The sequence below is a fragment of the Macrotis lagotis genome, chromosome 1 (assembly GCF_037893015.1).
Source record: "Macrotis lagotis isolate mMagLag1 chromosome 1, bilby.v1.9.chrom.fasta, whole genome shotgun sequence".
In the NCBI taxonomy this organism is placed as follows: Eukaryota; Metazoa; Chordata; class Mammalia; order Peramelemorphia; family Peramelidae; genus Macrotis; species Macrotis lagotis.
Window position 1 is genome coordinate 323,875,494 of NC_133658.1, and position 23,012 is coordinate 323,898,505.

Here is a 23,012-nt window from a genome sequence, read left to right on the forward strand (position 1 = left end):
TCTGTATCCAGAGAAAGAATTGTGTGGAGTTTAAACAAAGCCCAAAATCCTTCAATTAAAAAAAAAAATTGTCTTATGTATTACATAATTTTGCTATCTCTAATATTTATTTTATTAATATTTTATTTTCTCCTCAAGGATATGATTTCTCTCAATACATTCAATTTTGATCAATGTATAGCATGGAAACAATGTAAAGATTATCAGACTGCCTTCTGTGGGGGGATGGGGAAGGAAGGGAAGGTGGGGGAAAATTGTAAAATTCAAAACCTTACAAAAAAATGTTAGGTAGAAACTACTATTGTATATAACTGGAAAACAAATAAAAATATTAATTAAAAAAGAAAATAAATAAATGCTAGGTGTGCCCCAAGACTGATGCTGGGCCCTCCCTAAATCTCACTTGATGAGCTCACACTGAATCAAATTATCATCTCATATTTATATATAAAGTCTTAATTTCTTTGCTGAACTCCAAATCCACCTACCTTTTGGACATCCTGAAATCGATGTCCAGTAGGCATGTCAAACTCATCATGACAAAAACAAGACTCATCATCTCCCTCCTCACCTCAAATCAAAACATTTTACTCTTCCCAACTTTCCTATTAAAGAGAAGGAGACTCATCCAGGTTCACAATCATTGTGTCATCAATATCTGATTCACCCAATATTTGCATTCTGTTGTTAAGAGGCAACTAGAAGGCTCAGTGAATAGAACAGTAGGGCCTGAAATAAGGAAAATGTGAGTTCAAATCCAGCCTCAAATAATTTACTAGCTGTTTAACAAGTCATTTAACTTCTATTTGCCTTAGTATCTTCATCTATAAAATGAAGAAAATAATAATACTTCCCAGGAATGTTGTAAGGATACATAACTGTAAAGCACTTAGCACACAATGCCTTGCATCCAATATAAATGTTAATATTTTATTAATATTGCATTCATAATTAATGTTATTATTAATAATAATATTATTTTCTTATCTTCCTGTCTCCTATATATGTCTCCTCTTCCCACACAACTAAAACCCTGGAGTAGGCCTCATCACCTGAGACCAAGACTATTACAATAGGCTCCTAGTTGATCTTCCTGCCTCAAGTATCTCCCCATTCCAGCCTATTCTCCCCTCAGTAATCAAGGTAATTTTCCAAAAGCACATGCCTGACCATATCCTATACCACTCTCCCCACTCAAACTGCAGTGACTCCCTATAAAATCCTATCTGGAATTTAAAGCCTTCAAAATTAGTCCCTTTTCTACTTTTATACTTTACTCCCCCTTTCATGTATTCTACTATCTAGAATCATTGGCCTACTTTCTATTCTATACACAGAATCCTCTATCTCCCAATTTTGTGCCTTTTGCTGATTCTCCCTCATTCCTGGAAAGCTCTCCTTCCATAACTTCAGCCTCCTTCAAGAGGTAACTCAAAGTCTCCCTCTACAAGAACGCCTTCCCAGTTTTCCCTACTCCTTCCTAGTGCCTTCCATCTGGAGATTACCTTCCCTTTACTCAATATTTATCTTGTATAGAGTTATTTAAATTTCCTCTCTCCCCCAATAGAATGTGACAATTTTGAGGGCAAGGACTGTGTTTTTGCCTTTCTTTGTAGTCCCAATGCTTAAGACAGTGCCCAATACAAATTAACATTAGATAAATGCTAGTTGACTTAACACAGCAGGTGCTGAATAAATATTTGAAATTAATGGAAAAAATAACAGAACTATCAAGAAATAGGTAAGACAACAAGAAAGGAGAAAATAATAAAATTTCATGGCCTCAGATGTCAGTACACCAAAGAACAATGTATGAGTAATGAGCAAGTTGAACTAGAAATTCTAATGTGAGATGAAAAGACTTGGTAGGGATGAGACCCACACCTAGAATGGTTTTTGGAAAATTGTGCCTTGTTCAAAGACAAAAGGATAAACAAAAGGGGCAAAGGTCAAGTACCACTGTATGTTTATTAAGAAGCTTATTATATAAAGTTATGTGAGGAAATCCTCAAAAGGTATGGGAGGTGGGAAGAGGATGCTGGAAAGCATTTTGATTGAGCATCAATGGAGACAGAACATCACAAACTTATATTCTATCCAGAAAGAGGAAAGAGATGAGAAATGCAAGAAAAAAATACAAGCCTGGCACTGAGACATAATAAAATAATGATGTAGACTTCAATTTTCCAGTATAATTCTGTCAAAAAAGTAGAGCAATTAAAAATTCTTGATTTGACTTTTTTTAATAATTTCATGCTTCAAATGACAGAGGAGCCAATAAAGAGAACTTGTATTCTGAATTTGATTTTCATCAAGAAGTTTTGAATAACCAGATACTCAGGTTAGAAATGACAATCATAACTTTTGAGATAAGTAACCATTCCATCACAGAATTGATGACTGAGGAAAAGTCAGGCAAAATATGTGTTCTAGATTTTCCCCCCTTATTTAAAAAAAAATTTAAATCACTTTCATTTCTAAATATAACTTCTACATTCTAGGAGAACAAATTTTAAAGTGTACAGAGAAAGAATAGGTGGAATCTCAATGAAACTCTCAATGAAATTTCAAAAACAAAAGAGGAAAAAATTCTGATGAAGACATCAGGGGTAATGTCTAAAAAGAATCAAAATGAATGTACAGGTAATTCAAACAACTTAAAATTTTTGAAAGATAAGAGAAGTTAGATGCAAGGACAGATAACAGAATAAATACATAAATGGCATGGTCCTTTAGGAATGGTTAGAGGGCTACCACAATATGTTTATGTTGGCAAGGAAAAAGAAGGATAATACAAATGGGAAGAGAAGACAGTAAAGGAAGACATTAGACCCTCTCTTCTGGGTGATTGGACAAAAAAATGGAAAGAGTTTCTGTTCCCTCTGGCAAAGGATAAGAAAAGAGAACAGAAATGGCTAACAAGGAGCTCATGACAGTAATCACCTACCCTTAATGAGATCCAGTCCCAGGCAGAGATGAACTACATTCTTGGGGAACTCAACTGTTAAGTGCTTACACAGTTCCAGGAACTAAGCTTGGCACTGAGAATAAAAAAAGGAAATTATCCTAATACTCAGCAAAACACCTGATACAGGAAACAATAAATGCTTTATCTATTTAGGTAAAAATCTCTGCCCTCACAAGTGCTTACTTTCTAACACTAATCAGAGAATTAAAACATACAATTGTGCCATAATTGGAAAGTTTCTAAAGACTGTACAAAGACAGCTAAAGAAGAAATAACAAATAGTAAATCAACTTTCAAAAAAGTATGAGAATGGGGTGGCTAGGTGGCGCAGTGGATAAAGCACTGGCCTTGGAGTCAAGAGTACCTGGGTTCAAATCCGGTCTCAGATACTTAATAATTACCTAGCTGTATGGCCCTGAGAAAGCCACTTAATCCCATTTGCCTTGCAAAAAAAAAAACAAAAAAACTATGAGAATAGAATCTACAACCACAGGTCAGTGAGTTGATGATGTCAAAGTATGATTAATAAGAAAAGAAACAACAGACATAAAGAACAACTATGGCTTCATCAAGAAAAGGCCATGTCTAACTTCAATTCCTTTTTCTAACAGGTTTATTAGGTTGGTAGAAGAGAGGAATGCTATAAATATATTTTATCTAGATTTTGGCAAAATAATTAGCCAAGTCTGTTATGATTCTTTTTTAATTTTATGCATTTTTAAAATTTTTGCAAGGCAAAAGTGACTTGCCCAAGGTCACATAGCTGGGTAATTATTAAATGTCTGAAGCCAAATTTGAACTCAGTCCTCTTGACTCCTGGGTCAGTGTTCTATCCACTGTACCACCTAGCTCCCCCATATATAAATCTGGAGAAAAATATAAGTAGACATAAGGATGACATAATTGGGAGAATTCAGAACCAGGTGAGCACCTGAGTCCAAAGAGTTTTCTATCAGTAATATGATGCCAACTTGGGAGTTCTCCAATGGAGAGTTCTGATGACCTATGTATACACTTGATCTTCCATTATTTTAAATTCAGTCTTAAAGTGACACAAAGCTGAGAGGGACAGCTAATGTACAATGTGATAGTGCCAAGATTCAAAAAGATCACTGAGTCAAATATACTAAGATGAAACTTACTAACAAGAAAGGGGTTTTATTAGACTGCAAGCAACTGAGTTAATAGTGTAATATAGCAATCGGATCTTAGTTTTCAAGGAAATCTTGTCTTGGTGAGACAGTAGCTGAAATACTATGTTCAATTCAGTTTACTATATTTTAAGGGGAAAATTTAAGAGGACATTCATGATTGAGAAGAACCTTCAGATGAAAGCAATACTACAGAAATAAAACCCTTAAGTCCCAAGGAAGGAATTAAAAGGGACATAACTATCTATGAGCCTTGTAGAACCACTGAGTCAGGAAGATAGAACTGAAAGAATGAGAGGGAGAGTATGGTACTCAGCTGCCATCAATCAGCAGAGATCACTACCCTGCTTAGACCCAGTCTTTAAAACTCTTATTCATCCTTATTTCTCCCAATCCAAATGACAATGAATATCTAACTGCCCTAAACTCTATCTCACACATAGTCCACTAAAACTTCCTGATCTCTCAACCCCAATGCATAACAGGACATCTTCAATGCCTCACTTCAGCTCTAGAATTCCTGTTCTATTACTAATTGTTCACTCTCCTTTTGTGGCATTTTTTCCTCTTGTGCTAATCCTATTAACTTCTGGTTGACACTGCATCCCTGGTCATTCTCTGCAGTACAGGATGCACTTTCTTTCATATTTTACAATATAATGAAACAGAAGTCACGGACACTTCCAAATACTGTGCCAAAGTCACCCAGCAAACTCTCCTTCTTTGAGGTTCACCCAATCAAAATCCAGATGTTTGTTATTTACTGTCTTCAAAAGCATTCTCCTTCCTTTCTCAACAAGCCATTATGTTAAGGATACTGGTGATCTCTCACATCCTAATCGTCCTTTTCTCAATCCACTCAGTTTATTCCTCCACTTTCAGTTACTTTCATCACTTTCAGAAATGATGACAACTTTGATCTTGAACAAGTGTTCAACTTTCATGATTAATAACTCTATAATGCCTTTAACCCAGCATAATCTGCTATCATCCCATCTCTCCTATGACTCCTAAACTTATTCCCCTCACTTCCACCTTTCAGAATCTTTGTATTCTTTGAAGACATGGCTCAAATGACACTTTCTACATTAAGTCCAACTTCCCAGTTTTTCTTCCCTGAAAAAAACTCCATAGGTAATTTGCATTTATGTTTATGTACATGATGCCTTTCCCAAAAGCATTCTTGTAAGATTCCTGAGATCAGGGAATATCTAATATAGTGCCTGGAACATCATGATGATAATAATGTTCCTCTCTGTCCTTCATTCTCGAAGAAGACCATGACATCAAGGAGGTGATGTCATGACAAGCACGTGAATTGGATTTAAGTAAGGGGTGCTATGTCACCAGTCTCACTTTCTCCACTAGGGTTATCTGGATTCAGTGGATATAACCCTGGATAAGAAACAATAAGAAACAATCAGGATTAAGGGACTTACCCAAGGTCACACAGCTAGTGAGTGTCAAGTGACTGAAAGCTGGATTTGAACTGAGATTCTCCTGACTCCAGGGCCAGTGCTCTATCCACTGCATCACTTAGTTGCCCCTGTCTGGAACATACTTCAAAGGCAGTCTATTTCACTTCTGGGTAGCTCTAACTGGTAGGAAGTTTTTCCTAACATCAAATCTATCTGTTCTCAAGATATTCTATAATCTGGATCTAGTCGTCCCCTCCCTTTTTTTATACACAATACTTTCCAATCAAACTAAACTAACTGTTTGCACCATTTCATCTTGCCTTTCTAATCTCTATGGATCTTACCAATTCTCTATGCCTGGAAGATTTCTTCTACATCCCTGCCAGTTGAAACCATGATCTTCTTTCAAAGTCAAGTTCAGTTGTTATATCTTCCCCCAACATCTTCATCTTCCTCAATTCCCTAACTAGAAGTGATCCTACCCCATCCTCAAATCTTTCATCTCCCCATTGAAACTCTCCTATGAACTCATTCTAATTTGCACAAGAACTATTTGTGTATATGCTTTCTTTCTGCCCTGGCTATAGATTAGCTAATATTACAAAAAGAGTTGCCACATGACAGTTTTCCATAACCCCCATAAAAAGATCCTTAAAGATATGATAAGTACTGAATGGTTTTTCATCTTTGTATCCCTATAATAAAATAGTGCCATTCACAAAACAGTTGCTTAATTCATGCATAGCATATAGAATTGATAAGTTAACAGGTCAGTAAGTGAGCAGAGTATAATGAAAAGAGTGCTCAACTTAAAGCCCCAAGTTCAGGAATGGTATGCTGACTTTGTCTCATATTTCTATCTCTGGACCTCAGTTTTGTCTTCTGCAAAATGAAAAAAACAAATTGAGATAATTCCTAAGGTTCCTTCCAGAGTTTATATAAAAAGATTATATAGAAGAAATGAAGGTGTTGGCTGTAGGATTAGAAAGGAAAGAGGCCAATGGAAGTAAGTTACTGCAGAGACAAAGCCAAAAACACTAGGTATCTGATTCAATGTTGGGGTAGAGGAAGGAGTCTAAAAGACTAGTTCAGTAAACGAGAAATTCAGAATGAGGAAAACCTGACATTTGAGAAAGTGAGAAGGGGTAAACAGAATGGAAAGGGTAGAGGGGAACCTGCTGAGTTCAATTTCAGAATTATCTATACCTATATGCACTACTTTGGAATAGTACTTCCAAGACAAGTGGTTCACCACTGTCAAATTTTAAAAGACCATTAAGGTACAATATATGCCATGTAGTAGTCTCTCTCTACCATAAAACTGATCCACCCATACTTAAAATATGCACAGTTCCTCCTCCCTACTGCATTATCACTAGGTTGAGGAAACACAGGCACATATCTGAAGCTATGTACTCAGAATTTACCCACAAACATAACTTTCTATCAGACCTCTTAAAGAAAGCAACAATGTAATAGTTGAGAGGAACAGGCAAATTTTTTTGCCTTTATTTCAACAGATGATAATTTTGTGTGGTCAAAGGCCATATTTTCAAAGATATGTTTATTGGTATCAGTTCTCTAGAGATTGGTAGAAATTATAAAAAATAAGGCCAATATTAGTCTATAGAACACATATACTGGGCAATGTTAGCTACTTCATGGCTTAGTTAAACCACCAGTTAAACAAATGGTTTCATTTCAATTTAATTGTCCAATTTAGTTGTCCAATTTAATTCAAAGTACAAAAAAACTATCAAGCATTCAACACTTCAAGGTCCTGTAATTTCATGATTGTGGGTACTTGCCTCCTTCTACCAATGCAGACCACAATCTTCCCAAAACCTAGCAGTCCATCTTTGAGAAATGCTAGGGGAAAACAAAAACAAAACATCAACCTACAACTAAACTAGTAATGAATCTCCCTGAATTTGGTAAGGCTAGTCCTTGAACAACAGAAATGCAGTTCATTATTGGGCCCAAATATATATTTTTTTCCAGCTTAGTAAAACCTGCCAGACACAACTGGCACAAGGAATTGTGAATCCTAGGTCACCAATACACAGAATCATCAAAATATCACAATGAAACATATTGATAGAACTTCAGTAAAGGATCTATTACCAATTAAGATCAGTCTAAGTGTCTACCACACACCCAATTAGCTTTAAATGAAGAATTTTAGAAGAGGCCCTCTTGACTAGGGCTGAAACCAAAAACTGAACAAACTTTGATAGCTATTTTTAATGCCTTAAAGAGAAAAGAGGAGCCCTTTTACATAAATAACAGAAAAATATGGATATACCTTGGCATATTTTTACCTTATATTATGTAAAGTTCTATCCCTGAGATAGTGATTCTCATAATTAATACTTCAATAATTCATGGAAATGTGTTTCTTGAAATCCCAGGGGGCATAATGAGAAGCAATGTGTGAAATTTTCAGTGATTTCAACTCCACATAAGCGAAAATTTTCTGAACAATGAGAGTTGTCCAAAAGAGGAATGAACTGGTTTTGCAGGTGACAGGTTTCTCATCACTTGAAGTCAAAGTGATTGGATTACTCATTGAATATGTATTGGAGGAATTTACTGGTTGGACTAAATGACTTGTGGTCCTTTGGAATTCTGAGATTTTATATGATTACACTAATATGAACACACATAACAGCACAGATCACAGGCCCTTCCTTATATACTACTAATAACATAGCGAATATAGTTTATTGAAATAAGACAATGGTATTATCTATCATATGTTTATTACCAATAAAAATACTAGAGATGCAAAAAGTAGTCAAGGAAAGAATTCAGAAGTACCCTAGTGCTGTTTATGTCACTAGGTTCAGAAACATAAACTACATCCTTTTTAAAAAATTGCTTTCAAGTCTCCAGCTATTGTCAGGATATATAAAACTCATTCCTGGTTATAAAATTTTTATCCAGTGAACAAAATGAATAGCCCCATTCTTTTTCTTAATCTTTTTCTGGTTAGCTGAATGTAAATAGTAAACAGTAAAAAATGTAAATTGTTATTTTAGAAGTATTTGTCTTTAAAAGCCTTCTGCTACCAATACTTCAAGATTTAGGGAAAAGTGCCCTATATTTTTAAGTGTCAAATTAAAAATTAATGTGTGTGTGTGTCTGCAAATAAGGGAGTTACACTAGGTTCTGGCTCTCAGATTGGATTTAATGTCAGTGATGTAAGAAAATTTGATTTATTTTTAGGATACATATATATATATATATACATATATATGCATATACACACTTTCCTTGAAAACATGAATTTCAAATCAACATCAAAATATTTTGCTTATAAAGTATACTTAAAGGATTAACAAATAATACTATTTGTAAATCTCAAGTGGCACCTTTGTTCTTAGGACCACATCCTTGTTAATGTTTCTTATCCGAATTCATCATGAGAAAACTAATGAAACTTTTTAATTATAAAGATGATGATTAACATTCTTATAGTTCTTTAATAACAAAATACTTTATAAATACCTTATTTTACTTTTACTTCACAAATACGTGCTATTATTATTATCATTATTATTTTACAGATGAAGAAAATTGAGGTAGACAAGTCAAAAGTTACTTGTCCAAGCTCACATAGCTAGCTATCACCTGAGAATTTAAATTCAGGTCTTACTGAAAGATATAGTACTCCATCCACTGTGCCACCTAGCTACCTCATATAAACATAACATAAAACATAACTTAGAAATATCAATTTTAAAAATAAAAATAGAGAAAACAATATCTCTAACCCCATACAAAGTATATAAAGTAAAATTAGGATGAAATTTTTCACTGTTTCATAAGACTCAGACACTATCATAAAAATCTCCATTTGTAAACATAATTAAGATTCAAAAAGAAAAGTTTGTGATAATGATATAATACTATAGTTTCTGTATCTGAAATGAAGACTCAATTTGAATGGCTCCCTCAAAGCATCTACGAGTTTAAATTAAAAAACATAAAACAAAGTCCTTATTCCCTACCACAGTATGCATAGAAGGAAGTTAATAAATCATTCTGAATGTCAGTATGGTAATAAAAAGGTCCATTTTTCAACCTAAAAGTTTCCTTCACAGGGAAAACAAAGTCTCACTGAAATTCTAGAGAAAAGCCTAACATTGAATCCCAAAAGACAGTGTGGGGGGGGGGGGGCGGTTATAGACAGAATTTGACATTGTTTTAATTGCATTAAGTCCACTGGGGTCTTTATTGATAGTGCTTTGAAAATACATCTTACAAAGGTACTTAATGTTTATAATCCTGATTATATACAAATATGCAGTTGTAGCTTACTTATTTAACATAATACCTAAAACTGTAAAATAAATTTTTATTTCACATTTTAAATGTAACATGTGAAATGAAGAATCACCCAATAATTGTTTTATAATCTAGTTTTGTACACACCATGCTTTTTCAAATTAAAATTGTCTATATAAAATATTCCACATGAGTTTGAAGCCAAGTCTCTCCAAAACACACTAATATGAAATGGCATTCATTATCTTTTGAACTACACCTGTGACTTTTCCAGAAGCTCTGCCTGATTCATCACTTTATATATAGCTTCTATTTTAAAGTCCCATGGTTAAGTGGGGGTGGCTAGGTGGCACAGTGGATAGAGCACTAGCCCTGGAGTCAGGAGGACCTGAGTTCAAATGCAGCCTCAGACACTTAATAATTACCTAGCTGTATGGCCATGTGCAAGCCACTTAACCCCATTGCCTTGCAAAAACCTAAAAAAAAAAAAAGTGCTATGGTTAATCTAAGTAACACAAGGAGTTTACTGAGTAAGGGATAGGGGAAAAAAATAAGTGCTATGGTTAATCTAAGTAACACAAGGAGTTTACTAAGTAAGGGATAGGGAAGTAAATATTTAGAAATGAATATGATATTCAAAAAAGGTATCAACAAAATCTATAGCAAGTCTATAAAAGGTACAGCTGCAGATTTTTACTACCCTTGGAGGTGATTAAAAAAATTTTCAAACTAGGGAGGTTACAGTCCTGAAATATCAATTCCTTGTTTTACCACACAGGGAGGGAACATGCTCAGTTCTACCACCATATTTTATGAACACAAAGTTAAGGATTTCTAGAAAAGTAATCACATGGTGAGAGTTCTGAAAATCAGGCCAAGAGGATAAGTTGACAGACTGATAAAATAATGGTCTTCAAGCATTTTATATTTCAAAAAGGGATTGCTCTGTTACACTGAATAAGGAAATCGCAGGAAGATCTAGGTCTGAAGCAAGGAAAAGACTTCCTAATGATTAGAAATGTTCACAAATAAAATGGAATCCTTCACTAGGGAATGGGCTTCTTATTGGAAGTCTTAAGGAAAGATTGGATGATCAATCACTTTTAGATAAAAAAAGAATTCCTGTTCAGGTACAAATTAAGAGTTACCCTTGAGGTCCCTTTCAATTTTGAAATTCCATGATTCTTTAACACTTTAAAATTTCCATTTAAAAATACTTGTAAAGTAATTGGATCTTTTTGCAGTTTGCCCTTCATTCTTGATGAGGCCCAATGACATCAGGAAAGTGATATCTTGCAAGTAAACTGAATGGGAGGCAAAGTCTCCCACTCTCCTCCAGAGCCATCTAGGTCTAGAGACAAGCTATAGATCATGATGACTGGGGATGAATCCAGATTACATGTGTCATTAGAAATGGAAAGTCAGTGAATTCCAAAAAGTTATTTTTAAGAATATGCAAAGTTATTATAGTTTTTATCAATAATAAGATGATTTCTTTTTTATATAATTTCAGATCTGGAAAGGACCTTGGAAGTAAGACAATCAAACATATACTTAACAAGGATTCCTTCTATAACATTCCTACAAGTTATTTAGGAGCCACCTTACAGTGATAGGGAACACACTGTATCCTGAACACCTTCCACTTTTAGACAGATCTGAGTTCACACAAGTAGTAAAGATCTACATGTAGTATGATATCATTTGCAAAGCACTTTCCCATAATGAAGTTAATGATTCAAGTAGTTATTCCAATGTCACAGAAGGAAACTAGGATTGGGGGTGAGAGGTCAATACTGAGGACTAAGGACTAAAGTCATTTAAGGTTCCCTTTGTTATTTATTGCACCCAATGACATTTGTCAAAAAGTTGAACATTAATGTCTACAAAGTCATTAGAAAAGTCAGAGTCTGGGGGAAAGTGTTGGATTTGAAGTCAGAAGACATAGCATTAAATCTTGGCTCCAACATTTAATAGTTGAAGCAAGCAGCTGAATCTCTCTGACCTTCATTTTCCTTACTTATTAAATAAGGATTATAAAATTTGCCCTACCTATCTCACAAGCTGTTGTGAAGACAAAACTTGTAAGACTTTAAAGCATTATAGAAATAGGGTTTTGAGAATAACCTATGAGGACAGAGTGAGTTTCTTCATCTGCACCACGAATATAGGAATACTTGATATGACCAATCTCACAACAGCACTTGGTAAGCCTTACTTATAAAAACTATTGAAGTTATTATTATTATTATTATTATACAAACTATTTACAAATGGTTGGATGTTAAAATGATCTCTTCATAAAAACTTTTTTTCCTTTAGACTTTGCTTTTTAATATTCTTACACACCACTGTGTATTATAGTCACTTGCATTTGGGTTGTATCTGCCTCTTAAAAGCTCCATCTGGGCTGAGACCAAATCGAACTTATTTTTTGCATACTTCCCAGCAGAAACACAGTGTTAAGCCAGCAATAGGAATTTAGTATATGTATGCTAAATGAAAATTAATGTTTGGAAATAGTAAAACCATCTAATGTCAATACAACAAGCACTAAATTCAATAAAATTTCTATACATGACTGTGTAGAAAAAAAGTATTGTTTCTATAAGGTTTTAAGATTTACAAAATTCTTGCTTTTTTCTCAATATTCCTTGTGAAATAGTTTAGTACAGCCATTCATTTTACCATTTTATTAAGATGAGAAAAGTTTCAGGGCTGAAATGTCTTGATTCTAGGTTAAACTATTAGTAAGCTGGAGAGCTGGGTTACGAGATCAGATCTCCTGATTCCAAATCCAGAGTTGATTGGTTGATTCTCACTAAACGCAGGCTGTACATAATATTTCACGTAAGAATGTTAGTCTTTTTTTCAACCCCTATCTTCTTTACTACCCTAAACCACATGCCAGGTAGGAAAACTTATCATTCCAGGTCTGTCTGAAAGATTTCTTTTTTATAACTTCTACAATGCTCTTTCTCCAGGGCAGCTCTTTGACTCGGCTTTAGATCAAAGTTTATGATCCTCTGTATCTATATGAGCTACAATGTGTATCAAAATGAACCCTCCCTAGTCAGAAGTTCTGAACTGGTCCTTTCCTTTTATGAGTTTCGTTAGAGCAAAACATGGGCCTTCGAGAACACCTGGCCAATCTCTCTCTCTTCTTACAGATGAGGGAAATGACACCCCAAGCGAGTAAAAGAACTGATTCGCCCAAGATCAGACATGGAGCCATAAGCGGAGGTGAGGGACCCCAACTTGGGTCTTCTGATTCTAAATTCACCCTACAAACCATGCACGCACACAGGTACCGACACTACATGTTGTCAGGGAAGTGCGCTTTAGGTAATGCACAAACATGCCTTCGTACCACTCACAGAATGACCGAACACGAAGGCTATGAGAAACCCCGGAGACGACCTTATTTTACTTTGTAAATGAAAGTGACTTGCACAAGGCCACACGCCGAAGCCCAGAACTCTGGCCTCCTCCGTGGACGGAGGCCGCGCCGGGGCGGAGGCGCCCGTGAGTCAGGGCCGCCGAGTCAAGCTCTCGGGCCCCCGGGAGCCCCGGCCTGGGCGGGTCGCCGCTTCAGCGGAGGGCGGCAGTCCGGCCGGGCCGGGCCAGGCGCCGCCAGACCCCGGGCTTGGCGTCCTCGGCGCGGCCGCGGCCACAAAGGCCGGAGCAGGGACAAAGCCCCCACCCCCGCCCCCGGCCGGGACTCGAGCCAAACTCCGACCGACTCCTGCCGGGCCAGGCCTCGGAGAGGCTGGGCTCCCGTCCCCCGACCCGACCAACGGGCCTCACCTGGGCGGCGGCCTCTCACATCGCTCCCTCGCCCCGCGGCGGCCTTCCCCTCGCCCTCCTCCGCCTCAGCCGTAGGCGACCGGCCCCAGTGCGGCCCCACCGGCCCCCTTCCCCCGCCCAGCAGCAGCCGCCGCCGCCGCAGCCTCAGACCCGCGCCCACCCGGAAGCTCTTGCAGGCACTTCCGGTAGGAAAGAAGGAGGGAGGCCGGGAAGCCGAGAGAAGCCAGGCGGGGGTGGGCGGGAGGGGCGGGGCCGGGCGCGGGGCCGGGAGGGCGTTACCCGAAAGAAGGCGGGGCAGACGCGCCGCTTCGCACGTCCGCCCAGACCCCACTCACGGGCACCGCCCCCCGGCACGTACGCAGCGGGGCGGGGCGGGGCGGGAGCGCTCGGGCGCGCACGTTCCGGGCGGGGGTCGGAGGCCACCTCGCGGCTCCCGGCTCGCGGAGCGGAGCCCCTCGGCGCGGGCGGGAAGCGCGGCCGCCGCGGCCCGGGCGCCCTCCGCGGAGTGGGGACCGGGCCGGCCGCGGGGCGAGGGGCCGGGCCGGGCCGCGCAACTGCTACTCGAGCACGGACGCGGCTCACTGGCGCCCGTCATACACCACACGCACACGCACACACGCACACAGCACACGCACACAGCACACGCACACACACACATACGCACACAGCACACGCACACACACACATACGCACACAGCACACGCACACACACACATACGCGCACTCACGCACACAGCGCACACACGTACGCACACAGCACACACGCACAAGCACACACACACATGCACACAGCACACACATACGCACACAACACACACACATACGCACGCAGCACACACACACACTAACACAAAACACGACTCTTTCCCCTTCAGTCCTGCCCAAGTTCTGCCCTTGTCCAACGAATGCTGCTTTCCAATCTACAGCAAGTCGGAGCGGGCACAGCCCTGTCAGCCTTGGGTCAGCCGGCCTGGTTCAAAGGCGGCCTTGGGCAAGGCACGACCTCCTGGCCTCAGTTTCCCCGCATGTAAAATGAAGGGCGGCCTCTGAGGCAGTGCATTCCCCCGAGGAACAGCTTTTACTGTGGGGGAATCCACAATCTCAGGTCCACCCCACCGCTGCCTGCTTTTTCTTCTTCTCCTGGTCCACTCCAGTCGGTGCCCCCCCCCAACACTGGCGCAGCTGTTACTTGTTACTTCTTTTTTGTTTTTAGATTTTTTTGCAAGGCAATGGGGTTGAGTGGCTTGTCCAAGTTCACACAGCCAGGTGTGCCTGAGGTCGGATTTGAACTCAGGTCCTCCGGTGCTCTATCCATTGTGCCACCCAGCCACCCGTTACTTCTTCCCAAACTCCCCAAGCTTCAGACGGATCCTCATTCAAACCTGCATTGAAGGCTCTCCCCAGCCCTCCCCATTCTTATTGCCCTTGCACGGGGATACTACGGTTTCATCAAGTTAGGCTGTGGAGCCCAGAACTGAACTCAGTACTCTAGACATCAAAAGCAGAATACAGACTAAATGGGGTCCAAGATAAAAATAGCTTTTATGGCTGCTGTATAACTGTGATAAGTGATGGTGATAGAAAGACAAAAAACGGTTCCTGCTCTCAGGTTCACAGTCTAATGGAAAGACTACCCCCAAGCAACGATGTGTAGAGACATAGAAGACAAACTGGGAGCAATCTCAGAAGGAAAGTACCATAGCAAAAACTGAGGAAGGCTTTTTGCAGAAACTGAGACTTGAAGGAGGCCAGGGAACTCATAGAGATGAGGAGGAAGATCATTCCAGGTATATAGGTGATAGCAATGAGATCAAAGGGTCATGTGCAAGAAATAGCAAGCAGATTAATGGCCCTGGTTTGTAGAGTAAGTGAAGGGGGAGGGGTGTAAAGGATAGGACAACAGGAAAGATAGGAAAAAAATGAGGTTATGAAGGCCTTAGCCAAATACAGGATTTCACAACAATCCTGGAGGTAATAAGGATGCCCTGAGGTTTATTGAATAAAGTGCTAATTTGTTGAATTTGCACTCCACTAAATCCTCTAGATCTTTTTCAGGCAAACTGCTGTCTAATAGTGCCTCCTCTGTCCTTAATTTGTGAAGATGCTTTTTTTTTAATCCAAGAATAATTCTTTTGTATATAGGTATCACCATTTAAGACTAAGAATTGGTGAAAGTGAATGAATTTACATTTTAGCCCAAGAGTTTGTTATTTGCTTTTATTAAATTTCATCTTAAATTTCTAGCCAACATTTTAGAGTGTCTTTCAGGATTCTTTAGGGTCTGATTCTGATCTCTAGTGTTATCACTTTTGTAAAATATATGCAAAAATAACCCTGTATAAAGAGAACTTCCAAACAATCTTAATCTATGCTTTCATCCAAATCATTTTTAATAAAAAAATATTCAATGGGCACAGGGCCAGATTGCTGAGCCATTCAAGACCTTCCAAGTTAACAATGAATCATTAATGACTACTCTATGAATCCTACCATTCATCAAGTTCCAAATCCCTTTTATCTAACCCCATGTCTTAACTATCTTGTCCATAAGAATAACATGAAATGCTTTATCAAATGCTTTGCTAATCTCCAAGTAAACTATATAACATCTTCCTATTCTACTAGTCTAGAAATTTTGTCAAAAAAAAGAAGTAAGGTTGTTCTGTCCTGACTTGTTCTGAATTAAATCACAGTTTCTTTGTCATCACAACCTACATTACTAAATATTCATTAAGTTTGTTTGATAACTTATTCTAGAATATTTTTAAGAATTGAAGTCAAACTCTCTGATCTATAGTTTGCAAACTTTTTTTTTAAGGAATCACAACATTTGCCATTCTCCAGCTCAGAGGTACCTCTCCTGGCTCTCCATGATCTTTTTCCATATCACTGATAGTTGCTCAGCAATTTCTGCCTCTTTGATTTCCCTAGAGAAAATCACCTGGCCCATGTGACCTGAATTTGAGGACAGCTCTTTTTCTATCTCTTTTCTTGCATTGTGTATTAAATCTCTATTAGCCATTTTATTTTGTCCGTTCTAGTTAGTCTACAGGTTATAATTCTTAGCAGACAAAACAGAAGCAAGATAGAATTGAGATGCTATTCTCTTTCTGTTTTCAGTTATTATATTGCACCAACCCTGACCAGCAGTCCTATATCTTCTAAGGGAAATGAAATAACATTTTTTTCTCCTTTCCTTTCTTGACTAGCCTCAGTTCATTCTGAATCTTAACAACCCTAACACTATTCTTAACAACCCTGACACCATTCTTAAACCACCATTCCATTATTTTGTTTCTAGCTCTATTTCTGTCTATGCTTCCATCTTCTATATGTATATATTTTAAATATAAATTGTTATCCCTGTTCCCTTCTTCACTTTTTATTGCTTAAACCATCTTTGGTGCTATTAGAAAAAAATTAGTAAAAAATGAGAGAAATATGACTGTATTTGTTTTCTCTGACATTTAGCCAAAATCTATTTCTACAACTTCCACCCATTGCTCTTAATTCTGCCTTGTGGGACCAAGGACATGCTTAATTCCTTTCCACTATGAAGTGCCTACAAGTATTTGAATATGGCATTCATGTCTTCTTTTCTTCCTTTTTGTCTTGAATGTCCTGCCCTCCACCTCCCATCAAGTCATTTCCAAGCTGAAAAACAAACAAAAAACCATAAATAATTACTTCCAACCATTCTTCTAGAGAACGGTGTCCAGTTCCTTCATCATTCTGGCCAGCTTCCTCTGACCTACTTAAGCTTATTATTAGTGTCCTAGTGTAGTGGAAAGCACTGAATTTGGAGTCAGATGGCCTGGGTTTGATCTTGGTTTTGTCAAGTAAGTAGCTATATGACCTTGAACAAGTTACCTTGCTTTGGGAATATTGGTATCGCCATTTAAGAGTGAGAGTTGGTTAAAGTGAATGAATTCACATTTTAGCCTTAGAGTTTAAAAACCACTCAGTATTTATTATACAAACCCGACAAATTTACTGATTAAAACTTTTCCGGAGAGTCAGTAAGCTGCTTGAAGACAGGTTGAATAACAAAGGATTAGGCAAGGTGCCTGAGGGAGAGAGAGTAAAAAGGGAAGCAGGGGGTAGACCTGGCTGAGCTAACTGTCAGAAGGAAAGGAGAAATAGCCCTAACATCTGGCTTAAACTCAAGCCAGTAGGGCTATGTGGCCTGGAGGTCCATGGTTCTCCAGTGGTCCTAGTCTGGGAACACATGGAACTAGCTTAGAAAGAGAAAGGGAGAATTCACCAACCTTGCAGGATGAAAATAGGAAGAGGGCTTCTCTTCCAGGTCCCTGACTTAAATACACTTCTGTAATGGGTTTGTACAAGGATGTCACTTGGGGGGTGTTCCAGCACCCGGCTCTAGGTATTCTCCAGTAGACAAGCTACATGCTGGTCTTCCCTGTCCCAAAGTGAGTGACCTTTAAGTCCCACATGTCATTACCTGTGGAGGATGATTGCCACACCAGTTGACCCATCAATGACTGCATAGTCGAGGTCAGGTAAAGACCAGAAGCTGGAGGAGGAGGAACAAACTGAGACTGCTCCCATCTAGACGAATCTACATTTAACAACCAAGCCACTTTGAACAATAGGAGTCAATTCACATCCCACCAGGGTCCATGCAGGGGAGGGAGCCCTCAGATAGGCACAGATAACATTTTGCATTAGACAGATACTTCTCCTACATAGAGATATTTTATCCTTCTACATATTCCCCACTCAGACAGAATGTAACAGTGTAAAAGATTACAGAATTTGATTTCAATTACAATGTTTCCTATGCCCATGCTTCCCTGCATCAACCTCACCTCTTAAATACTTGGTTTCCTTGTGAAAGGGGAATAGTTATAGTTACACTACCTGCCACAAGGGTTGTTTTGAGGAAGGTACTTTATGAACTTCAAAGTACCATAGAAATGTATATTATGAGGAAAATCCCTGATCTTACGTAGGGTGAGGGAGGTAGTTTTAGGTGGTTTTCTATTCCAGTCTCCCTTGACCTCTGTACTCTGAACCAGAAACCTAGGTTCGGCTTAGTTCTTTAGGTGCTAAATCCTAGAATGGGATTCAGCAATCCACAAGGCTGCTTCTTATAAGGCATCCTCTAACATAAGATTACTTGCAGTCATCTTGTTGTTCAGTCTTGGCTGACTCTTCATGACCAGGTAGACCATGCTGCCCATGGGATAATTTTGGCAAAGAAACTGGAATGGTTTGCCATTTCCTTTTCCAGTGGAGAAAGGCAAACAATGGTCAAGTGATTTGCCCATGGTTACATGGCTTATAAGTGTCTTGGGACTGGATTTGAACTGAGATCTTTCTGGAACCAGGCCCAGCACTCTAACCACTGAACCATCTACCTGCTCCCAATTAAACACCTAGTGTTTGTCAAACCCTGTGCTAGGCACTGAAGATTCAGAACAAAAAGTGAAATATACCTTCCCTTAAGTAGCTTACATTCACTTAGGAGAGCAAATGTTTAAAAACTAATACATTGGGGGGGGGGGGGCTAGGTGGCTCAGTGGATAGAGCACTGGCCCTGGAGTCAGGAGTACCTCAATTCAAATCTGACCTCAGATACTTAATAATTACCTAGCTGTGTGGTCTTGGGCAAGCCACTTAACCCCATTGCCTAGCAAAAAAGAAAAAACTAATACATCATAAAGTGAAACCAAGATAATGGGGCTGGGGGGTGGGGTGGGGCAGAGATCAAGGAAAGCCTTATGTAGAAGGTACTGCTTGAACTGAACTCCAATGGAAGTCAGAGATTCTCCTAACCAGTAGAGGTGAGACAGGAGTGCATTCTAGGCCTATACAAATTCTCAGAGAAGAGAGATGAAATATAGTGCTTAAGGAAACTGAAAAGCCATTTTGACTGGACCATAAAGGGAAGTAATATATAATAAACTACCTTTTCAACTTCAGTATACATTACTCCCCTTCATGTACAATTTGGTCCAGCCAAACTGTTTCCTGCTGTTCTTCATAGAAATTGCTCCATTTTCTATTTTCATGCTTCTGTCTAGTTGTCCCCCATTCCTGACATGTACCCCTTCCTCACTTATTAGGAACTCAAGTTTCTTTTACAACTCAACTCAAGCACCAACTTTTACATGAACCTTTCCTGACCCCTCTGGCTGCTCACCTTTTCCCATCATCCTCCAGTTCACCTTGCATCTCTTTCTATATATATATATATATATATATATATATATATATATATATATGAACATATTGTCTTCCTAGAGAGAAGCTAGCTCTCTGGGAGCAGGAACCATTTCTTTCACTTTTGTCTTTGGATCTCCAATGTCCAGTACAGAGCATGTCAAATATTGGCACAATACATATTTTTGATTGATTAAATAAGCCTAAAAAGTCAGTACCCTTCAGCAACCAAAAGTAAGGCTAGGTTACCAGAAAGAAGCTTTTGTTCCTTTTCTTTGAGTAATAGAAGACATGTTTGACTGGAGGGATCAGGGAGAATGAGCTATCTCTAAAACCTTTTGTTTCCAAACCCACTGGATCCTGATACATCTAGTGTAAGACTTTCTGCTGCATATTTAAAAGTTTAACCTTTATACAGAACTTTATACATAAGAGATGATTAATAAGTATTTATTGGATTGAATTTGGTTGTCTAGATTGTTCATCTTTAGAGCAGAGGCAATAGATTAGAGCAGACAAGAAAAATGAGGTTATACTCATGATTTTCTTCATTTCATCCTTCTGTATAGGTATAATTATTTCACTAAAAAGCTTGCATTTATCTCCATTTCCTCTAAAATTGATTTCCAAAATTTTTTGATCATATACCTCATTTGTTAAGAAAAAATTGGTTACTTCTCAATATATACTTGTTTTTTTACTTAAAGTTATATTTGCATTAGTGTATAGATATATTATGTACATTATGAAACGAGCAAAAATAGAAATTTAAAAAATGAAACAAAGATGAGATAAGCAATACTTAAAAATAACTTTAGTAATGGCAAAAAAATTTGCCTATATTAAATTATAAATTAGTCAATAATATTTTATTGAGAACAATATTAATAATACACTTCATAACTTTTAGGAAAGAAACCCTATCTCTTGAGGCACAGGGTGGATCTTAAAATAATAATTATTCAGTTGATTTGATCAATATAGCAAGTCAAGTAGGTGATTTTCTTTCTTTTTTTTTGGATACTTATACAGGAATTTTTTAGGGTCCTTGCTAAGGCACTGTATGAATAATACAGCACTGCAGCTATTTGTCTCCTCAAGAATATGACATACTCCTTCAGTAGTAATGGATATGAATGTCTCACAATAGCACAGATGACACATGCATATATGTATACATATATACACAAAGTATAGTATATATAATATATATATATATATATATATATATATATATATATATACTGTATTTATATGTATGTGTATTTGTCATTGTGCCTGTGTGTGTAACTCGAAGAATTTGGGCAAGATCCAAGAGGGCAAGAAGGCAAGCTTCCAAAATAGTTTTGGGTAAATCAAGGCTAGATCAGGAAAAGGGTAAGCAGGAAAAGCTGGCTTTTTAGGAAAGGAGAATGCTTAAGCTTACAAAGCTTAACAATTTGCACCGGGCCAAAGAAAACTATCTTCTTTATCAGTCAGTTAGCATTTGTTAAACTGCTTCTACTTGTTGAATTTTAGGTAGGATAAAGAGGAGCAGATGAGTTCCCCTAAATATTCAAAGTCTAATGAGTCTCCTTTTGTAATTCTTAAGTGATTGTGGAAGAGAATTGTGAAAGAGATTATCTGTCCTCTCTGTGTACAGAAAAAAAGAAATACAACAATTGTAGATAAAGCACAAAATAGAGTCAGTTGCTTTCTCCCAAAATTCCATTTTCAATAAAAGATATGTGTTACATCATAAGTGTATTGACTGATTGAGTCAATCAATTACTCCACTGGACAACTAGGTAGTATAGAGAATAAAATGTACTTGGGAGTTAAAATCTTTGTTCAAATTCTGCCTAATGACTCTTAGTTTCTTCATCTGTAAAATGGGGATAATTATAGCTATTTCATAGGATTATTGTGAAGATTATATGAGGTAATATGTGTAAAACTTAAAGGTCTATTTCCTATTAGCTTTTATTAAATAATTAACAAGATACTATGCTGGGATACCTTTGACAGTTAAGTATATATATATATATATATATATATATATATATATATATATACCATATCTATGTAATCATAGGCTGTAGAGTAAGTGTAATGAAGTCTTTGATCAATTTAGATATCTCTGAAAATTATTAAACTGAAGTGACATCAAAGACCTCTCTGCTGTTGGCAATCCTATTCTGCCTCCCTAATCAATTCATTATCCCATTCTCCACAGTGAATATTCCAAACCTTTTCATCTCCTCTCAAATCTCCCATGGCACTCCCCTCTCCCACTGTATTTGCTGAGAACCTTATCTCATATTTTACAGAAAAATTAAGAACATTTGCAGTGAGTTGCCCCTCTTCCCTTCCACTGAGAGGGCCTTCTTCTATTATCTCCTCCTTCATCTTGTCTTACACAAGCTTTACTAAAGCTAACCTCTATTTTTTCTAGTGATCCCATTCTATTCTGACCCCTCCAACAGATTGACTGCCCTGTTGTCCCCACTCTTTAACTTGTTTTTAATCTCTCCCTATCTACTGGTTTCTCCTCTTTCTTCCATTACTAAAATAGTCCTATATCTCTTTTGCCTTTTGTAGCTAAACTTGAAAAGTCACTTGCCCAGGGTCATAGATTTGAAGTCAGGTCCTCCTAATCTCTCTATTAACACCTCCAATTTCACATCTACAACTTCAAGGACTCCAGCAGAAAAGTTATACATATTGAAAATTCCAACAAAAGGACTTCAAGAAGCTGTGAATTACTCTTTTGTTATATATGCCCTTCTATTTTCCTCTATACTTATAGATGAGTATGTTACATACTTAATGGGAAGATTATGCTTTATACAAATGTTCTTACTATACCAGCTTAGTGAATATTATTTTCCAAAAGCTAATTAGGCTTGATTGACTAATTTATATCAATGAAGTATCATTAGAGGAAACACATTGGTGGGGACAAATGGATGTAATAATTTGAGCTTTAGGGACCCAAGTGATAGTGAAGATATGAAGAGGAGCTCCAGAGTCTTTTTCTTCACAATTAATACATTTTGATGGTCAGTGAAGATAATAACTTCTGTCAGAAATCATAATTCTTTATATGTATATATTCACAAATTATACTGTAAAGAAAAATAAGCAAAAATGAAATTATCTCTTTTCAACTCAGCAGCAAGTATCAACTCTTCTTTATGGGGTTCTTAGTGA

The 23,012-nt window shown here is 37.9% G+C and overlaps 1 protein-coding gene and 1 long non-coding RNA gene across 3 annotated transcripts in view; one reads left to right on the plus strand and one right to left on the minus strand.

Moving 5' to 3' along the window:
- ZBTB43 (zinc finger and BTB domain containing 43) overlaps positions 1–13,722 on the minus strand; it is a 30,171-nt gene extending 16,449 nt beyond the window's left edge. The window contains exon 1 of the mRNA XM_074211550.1: positions 13,635–13,722. The gene's annotated coding sequence lies outside the window, so the exon portion shown is untranslated. The remainder of the gene's footprint in view (positions 1–13,634) is intronic.
- A 5,647-nt stretch (positions 13,723–19,369) lies between these two features.
- The window catches only part of LOC141517407 (uncharacterized), a 78,526-nt gene continuing 74,883 nt past the window's right edge, over positions 19,370–23,012 (plus strand). For both annotated transcript variants that reach the window (XR_012476844.1, XR_012476843.1), the window contains exon 1: positions 19,370–19,441. This is a non-coding gene — a long non-coding RNA (uncharacterized LOC141517407). The remainder of the gene's footprint in view (positions 19,442–23,012) is intronic.